Genomic DNA, 7,500 nt, shown 5'->3' with positions numbered 1-7,500 from the left:
TGGTCTGTCACCGCCCCATCTGTCACTGCTAATATGTCCAATCACCCCACTTCTCTCTCCTTCTTTCTCTTTCTATCTCCCTTTTCTGCCTAATTAAGTATCTGGGGTTATCTGTCTGCCTATCTTTAGATATATGTTTGTTTAATTCTTTGTCTACTTATATGATCCTCCGTCGCTCTCGCTCTCTGCTTGTTGTCTCTGTCTTTGTCTCCCTCTCTGATTATCTATCTATCAATCTATCTCTGTATCTCTTTCTCTCTCTCCGGCGGTCTATCTATCTATATGTTTTCCTCTCTCCCCCTCCTTGCCAAGTATCCTCCCTCCCCTCCCCTCCCCTCCCTTCCTGCCTAGTCATCTACCCTTACTCCCTCCCTCTCCCTAACCTCCTCTCCCTCTCCCCTCCCCCTATCCAACTCCCTCCCTACCACGCCTCCCTAATAGCCATCCGCCCGCCATTCACCACGTCTCATTCATTAAAAAAAGATACTTATGAAATACCGTCGACTTCGATTTTCACCTTTCCTTCCCGCGAAACCCAAGAGCGCGTTCGCATATCTTAACTTTCATTGGTGATCTGAACTTCAGCCAGGTAGAGAGGGGGATAAACGGTAGAAAATAGAAAGCAGGAGAACAAAGAAAAATGTTTCAAGGTGGCAGTACAGGTTCCAAGAAGGTCCTGCTAGCAGAGGCTAGATTGCTCGAGGGGGAGAGGGAGAGAGAGAGAGAGAGAGAGAGAGAGAGAGAGAGAGAGAGAGAGAGAGAGAGAGAGAGAGAGAGAGAGAGAGAGAGAGAGAGAGAGAGAGAGAGAGAGAGAGAGGGTGAGTGAGATGATAAACAGCAGGGAAATGAGAGATGGGAGGAAAAGAGGGAAGAGAGGAGGACAGAGACTGTAGGAGAGAGTGGAGGTGAAAAATCAAATGGAAAGCCAAACAGGCGAGAGGGAAAGAGAGAGAGAGGAAAGGAGAAAGAACGAAAGAAACGTTTGAGAAGAAGGAGCGAGAATAAACAAAATCAAAAGAATAGGGAAAGAGACGTGAAGAAAGTGAGATCGAACGAGACAGTAGTAAAGAGAGTGAGAGAGAGAAGGAGATAAAGAGAGAGGCAGGGGGAGGAGAAGAGAGGACCAGATCGGTACCCTGCGGATGACCATGCCCGCAGCCAGGCTCGAGGTCCTTCCGGGCAGCTCAGGATCCCACGCTGAGGGAGAGAGCCTCGACGTGCAAGAGGAGGGATACATATGGGGGGCACGCGGGGGAGAGGGAGGGGGAGGCACATAGGGGGCGGGGGAGGGAGGCACATGGGGAGGGGTGTACAGAGGGGGTCGAATGCACTTAGTGAGGCACATACAGTGTTGTGGGTTGCTAAAGATACTGTCAGTACGAAAAGCGATGTAAACATTACGGGAAACCATAACATCACCTGTACAACATAGGGACCCAATAAAAGCACCTTCTGTTTATAACTAAGGCTAGGTTATGGTGCATAAGAATTCTTGAAAAAACACATTGACCTAAGGAAGCGTAAAAGAAACGTGAGATTTAAATAAACAAAATAAACATGTATATATATATATATATATATATATATATATATATATATATATATTATATATATATTATAATGTATATTATATATATATATATATATATATATATATATATATATATATATATATATATATATATATATATATATATATATATATATATATATATATAATAAATATATAATATACATATATTATATATATATATATATATATATATATATATATATATATATATATATATATATATATATATTATATATATATATAATACATATATATATATATATATATATATATATATATATATAATATATATATATATATATATATATACACATATCCTTGGAAGGAGACAGAAAGGACAAGCGGGCCATGGTATGTACAGACGTTTAAGAAGCAGGATGAGGCAGCCAGAAGCCGAACTAAGACCAAAGCTCGGGTTAAAAGGCCAAGGACTCGGTGTTGCTGCGACAGCATGTACAGCGGAGGTACACAGCACACGCCATGGTACGTCAGAAGGGCTACATCGCAGTTTGAAGGACAAGAAAGATCCTTTAATCGTGTTTTTTTATCATTATTATTACTTCTTTCCACTAAGAACGCTTCCAGCTTGAGTAGCCGTCGTTACGTTACACATCGCTGGATCGAAGAACAGGTCGGATTTGGTTATTCAAGGTGTAATTAAAGTCTACCATAGGTTGAAAAAACTAATAACCATGGCTGTTAAATACCGGGATACTTTGCGTCAGTCAAAGCTCTCGCCAAGCGTTGTAGCTCAGAGTGCAGAAGCCAGGCAAAATGTATCCTCTGGAGTTCAGAAAGAAAACACTGCTGAATTACATGCAAGCCTGAATGCATATCACCAAAGTACATCTCGGAGTACAAGTTATAAGTCCGGGCAGGGAGCAGGGTACTGCCCAGGGTAAAGGGAACAGCCTACAGCCGCGCCGTGGGTAGAGATCGCAGCTGGGCTCCGGGGGTCATATGCCGCTACTCCAGCTGACGCTGCCTGCATGCCCCGCGGCCGTCCCAGTGTGCCCTCCCGCGGCCCTTAGGCTCAGCACAATCATCTGCCAGCACAAAACCTTCACACTTGTAAGACACGTGGAACCATTGAGAACCACTGAGAACCAGACGCGGTTCGCTCGGCGTCAGGACGTTGTGCACAATCGCCTGTTAACGCCTTGCAAGGCGTAAGGCTACCAGGAGACGAAACCCGCCCACGGTGCCGGGAACAACTATCTCAACCCCCGCTCTTCCAAAACTTGCAGAACCACCAGAACCGATGGAGCCCGAACTAAGCTCTCATGCGACGCTCAGATGTGCTATTCTCTCTGCATACATGGGCTCCTTTTTTCCTACAGTGAAGAACATGCGTGTAATTATGTATTATGGCCAACCTTCGCGCCTCTTTTTCAGCACAGGAAATGTTTTGACGATGAAATAAACTACGAAGTTAATAGTGAGCATGACAGCGCCTTAGTTGAAGTACCGTTAGTTGTGACCATTATTGTTATCATTGTTGCAATTACTATTGCAATCGGCGTTGTTATCAGTATAATATCACAATCGTTGTCGTTTGTGATATTTATATAATCTTTATCATCTTTACTACTTACAAAAGGATGAAACCATTGGTAGTCAAAAATTAGATAATATCAGTAAGAGTTAGGATATAATAGTTTTAACGACAATGGTATTCAGATGATAATACCGAATGATAACGATAATAATGATGATTGCAATCATATAACAAAACCTTGTGGTAATTATGATGATACTAAATAAGTATGATAGTATGAAAAATGATGATGATGATAACAATAATAATGATTATGATAATGATGATAGTAATAATAGTGATAATGGTAATAATAATGATAATGATGATAAACAATATACCTGATAATGATATGGATAACAACAACAATGGTAATAATACTAATACTAAAAATGAAAATTATAAAAACAAACAGTAATAACAATGATAATAACAACAACAATAAAAATGACGATAAAATAATAATGATTATAATAATGATAATGATGATAATGATAACAATGATAATGGTGATGTCAATGATAATTACCATTACTATTAATAGTAGCAGAAGCAGTAATGATGACAACAATCACCGAGATCACTATTATAAGCTATCGCCGTTAGCAGGACGCCGCCGGGGAGCAGCGGCCATGGGCGTGGCAAGGGAGCAGGAGGGGTTCCAAGCAAGCGGGGTCGAGTCCTGCTCACGGTCTGATGCTGCGAAGGGCATCCTCTCGGGACAAGGATCTCGCTTTGGGATCCGCGAGGGCTCCTGCAAGGGGATCGAGGCGTCCAGCCGGGTCGTTATCATTATTAGTTGGTGATGGGGAGGATGATCATTACGGTAATGATGATGATTTCAAGAATGATGATGACTATGATAATGATAATAACGATAATGATGGTAAAAAAAAATCAATATTGATAATGGTGATAGGAATGATGATGGTGAGAGTGATAATCGCAAAAATATGTAAAATGATAATGATAATAACGATAATGATAATATCAATTATAACAATAATGGTAATAAGAATAATGATAGCACCAACAGCAACAATTATAATGATTATAACGATTATGAAAATCTCAATGATGATAATGATAATAACATATATAATGATAATTATGATAATGATCATAATAGTAATAATAATAATGGTAGCAATAATGATAATGACAACAACAAGTATAACGATAACAACAATAATAATAGTAAAACAAGAAGGATAACGTTGGTGAAAATAATGAGAGCAATGGTGAGATAATTATGAAAGTGATTACGTTAATATCATTGATATAGCAACAAAAGTAGTAGTAGTAGCATTGATGATAGTCGTCATTATGACTGTGTATGTATGTATGAATATGCGATGTGTCGATGGCCGTGTGCGTGACGTCTGAATCGGATTGCGAGAACTCCTTTCAAAACGTTCATTCATAACTACGCGTCAACGGTTCCCATTACCATTCACCATTATTTGAAACTGATTATGGCCATTTTATGCACGAGAGGGAAAATTCGTTGAAAAGTTCTGACCTCACAAAATTGCCCGAAACAAATGAAGGCGGGAAAGCGAGCCCGCGCTGCCCAGATTGTCGGTCCCTTATTAACGCCTTAATTACCTTTAATGGTTTGTGTATGTTTTGGCGTGCGAGCAGTCCTTCTGAGCGCGCGCGCGCTCTTCTCCTGATCAGTTCAGGTCAGAGAGATTCGCTGTCATCACTGGCTGGTCTTTGATGTACGTGTTTGTGAATTTAAAAACACACACACGCACACACACACACACACACACACACACACACACACACACACACACACACACACACACACACACACACACACACACACACACACACACACACACACACACACACACGTACATGTACACATGCATACATGCATTCATGTATGTGTTTGGGTTCTTCATATATATATATATATATATATATATATATATATATATATATATATATATAGATAGATAGATAGATAGATAGATAGATAGATAGATAGATAGATAAATACATGTAGATATGTAGGTAGGTAGCATTAAATAGATAGACAGATAAATTGATAACGTACAATGTGTTAAATCAGTGACATTTAAAGACGCACAAATCCGCAATTACTCCAGCCTGTGCCTCCTACCCCACCTACCTAATCTCCCCACCCCCTCCCTACCCCACCCACGTTTTATATCGCCTTTCGCGGCGGCGCGGAGCGGGAATCGAAGTGGCCTGCGGAACCGACGGGGAACTGATGACGGAAACAAAGGCGCCGCCGAACTTCCATCTCCCTTTCCCCTTCCCGTCTTCGTCCTCCCTTCTTCCTTGTTTCCTCCTCCCTCTTTCTGTTTCTTCATCATACTTTTATTCATTTTCTACCCCATCTTTACTCACCCTTTACTTCCCCTACACATTCTTTCTCTCTTTTCTTCCTCCTATTCCCCCTTTCTCCCTCCCTTTCTCCCTTCACACAATATCATTTTCTTATCCACCTCCTACTCATTTTCCTCCTCTTCCTCCCTCCTCCACCTCATCCCTCCTCCTCTTAAAACCCACCTCGTCCTCCTACCTCATCAATCCCCTCCCCCTTCTCCCTCTCTCTCTCTCTCCCAAAAAAAAAAAAAAAAAAATCGAAAAAGAAAGAAAAAGAACGGAAACACTTCAGCCAGATGGAGTCCTTCGCGCCTCAGCTGCCCAGCAAGGTTTCATCTATCACAATGGCATTTAACGGTGACCAGATACGAGACCAACGCCGTTTATAATTGCATATTTTGTCTTTTAGGGGAAAGGGGGGAAAGGGCAGGAAGGACATGTTAGTGATCTAAAAAAGGGGTGGATTGGGCGAGGGTAACAGAAAGGGAAAATATTTACTTGTGTTTTATGTGTGCTGTATTGTGTAGGATTTTTTTTCTTTTGTAAACGAGGCTTTGTACAAGAATAGCTGATTGTTTATTTGTTTTTATCAAAATGTTACTTGCAGGAAGTTTGTATAATGCTTCATGTAATACACACTCACAAACACACCCACACAAACGCGCGCGTAATTAATACACATGTATATGTGCAGTACATGTATAGTGTATATTCACAAACTAGCAATAAATAACAGTACTCACACATATGTCAGAATTCTGATCGCATTTGTATTATTTAGGAAAAAATGTAAACCCACACAAGCATAAACATGGAAGCAAACATACCAAATGTAGTCATATTATTCAAATGTTCATATATTCGTGCTACAGCTATAGACTACATTAACATAACCCGTTCCTTTGGGAGTCAAGAAATTCTAGTTCATTAACCGGTTTGGCGAGTTTTACAAGTCCAATGTTATAATAAAAAAATATCTCCAGCCAGAGTTACGTATCCATTCTGTTGTCTCGTGACGTGATGGTGGCTAGCCAGCGGAAGGTAAACAAAAGGATTGGAGAGACTCGTTTATCGACCGTTCTTGAAGACGCCCCTGCTATTGTCTATGGACAGCCCTTAGTTGCCCGAGTCTTAATAACTTTAATTACGCTCGTTATCAACCATTAGGGATATTGATCTGCAGTTCTGTTCGCGAGGCGCATTGTCTGTATGCTTCATCAGCTGATCAATGAATGCCTAATAAAAAAAAAATAATAAAAAAAAGAGAGAGAGAGAGATGTGCATTTGTACTTTTCGAGATTTTAAAAATCCCTCTGTCCGTTAATCATGTTTATATATCCATGCGTCCCTGTCTAGTTATCCGTTATCTATATGTTTACATAATTACTGATATCATTATAACTTTATCTGTGTTTCTATCTAGCTAACAATCTATCTCTAGGGAGAGAGAGAAGGAGTAAGAAAGGAAGAAAGGAAAAGAGCGAGGGAGCGAGATATTGAGGGAGGAATAGAAGAGGGCGTGGGCGGAAGGAGCGAGGAAAGGGGCGTGGGAGGGGAGAAGAGAGGGATTGGGAAAGGGAGCAATGGAAGAAGGGGGTCGAGTGAAGAAGGAAAGTAGTGAAGAAGGGAGGAAAGGAGGGAGCAAAGAATGAAAGGAGGACTCTTGCCTCCCTCCCTGTCCATTTCATCTTCCTCCCTTCCTCCCTCCCATCCAACTACAGCCTCCCTCTCTCCCTCTCTCTTCCTTCCCATCCCACCATAGCCTTCCTCCATCCCTCCCTCCCTCCCTCCCTCCCTCCCATCCAACTACTGCCTCCCCCTCCCCCTCCCATCCAACTACAGCCTCCCTCCCTCCTTCCCTCCCTCCCATCCAACTACAGCCTTCCTCCCTCCCTCTTTCCCTCACTCCCTCCCTCCTTCCCTCCTTCCCTCCCTCCCTCCTTCCCTCATTCCCTACCTCCCATCTAACTACAGTCTCCCTCCATCCCTCTTTCCCTCACTCCCTCCCTCCCTCCCTCCTTCCCTC

This window comes from Penaeus japonicus, unplaced genomic scaffold, assembly GCF_977035675.1.
Source record: "Penaeus japonicus unplaced genomic scaffold, GWHDUDI00000001_assembly GWHDUDI00000022, whole genome shotgun sequence".
Classification (NCBI taxonomy): Eukaryota; Metazoa; Arthropoda; class Malacostraca; order Decapoda; family Penaeidae; genus Penaeus; species Penaeus japonicus.
The sequence above is the reverse complement of the archived record's forward strand: the minus strand, read 5'-3'. Positions refer to the sequence as shown.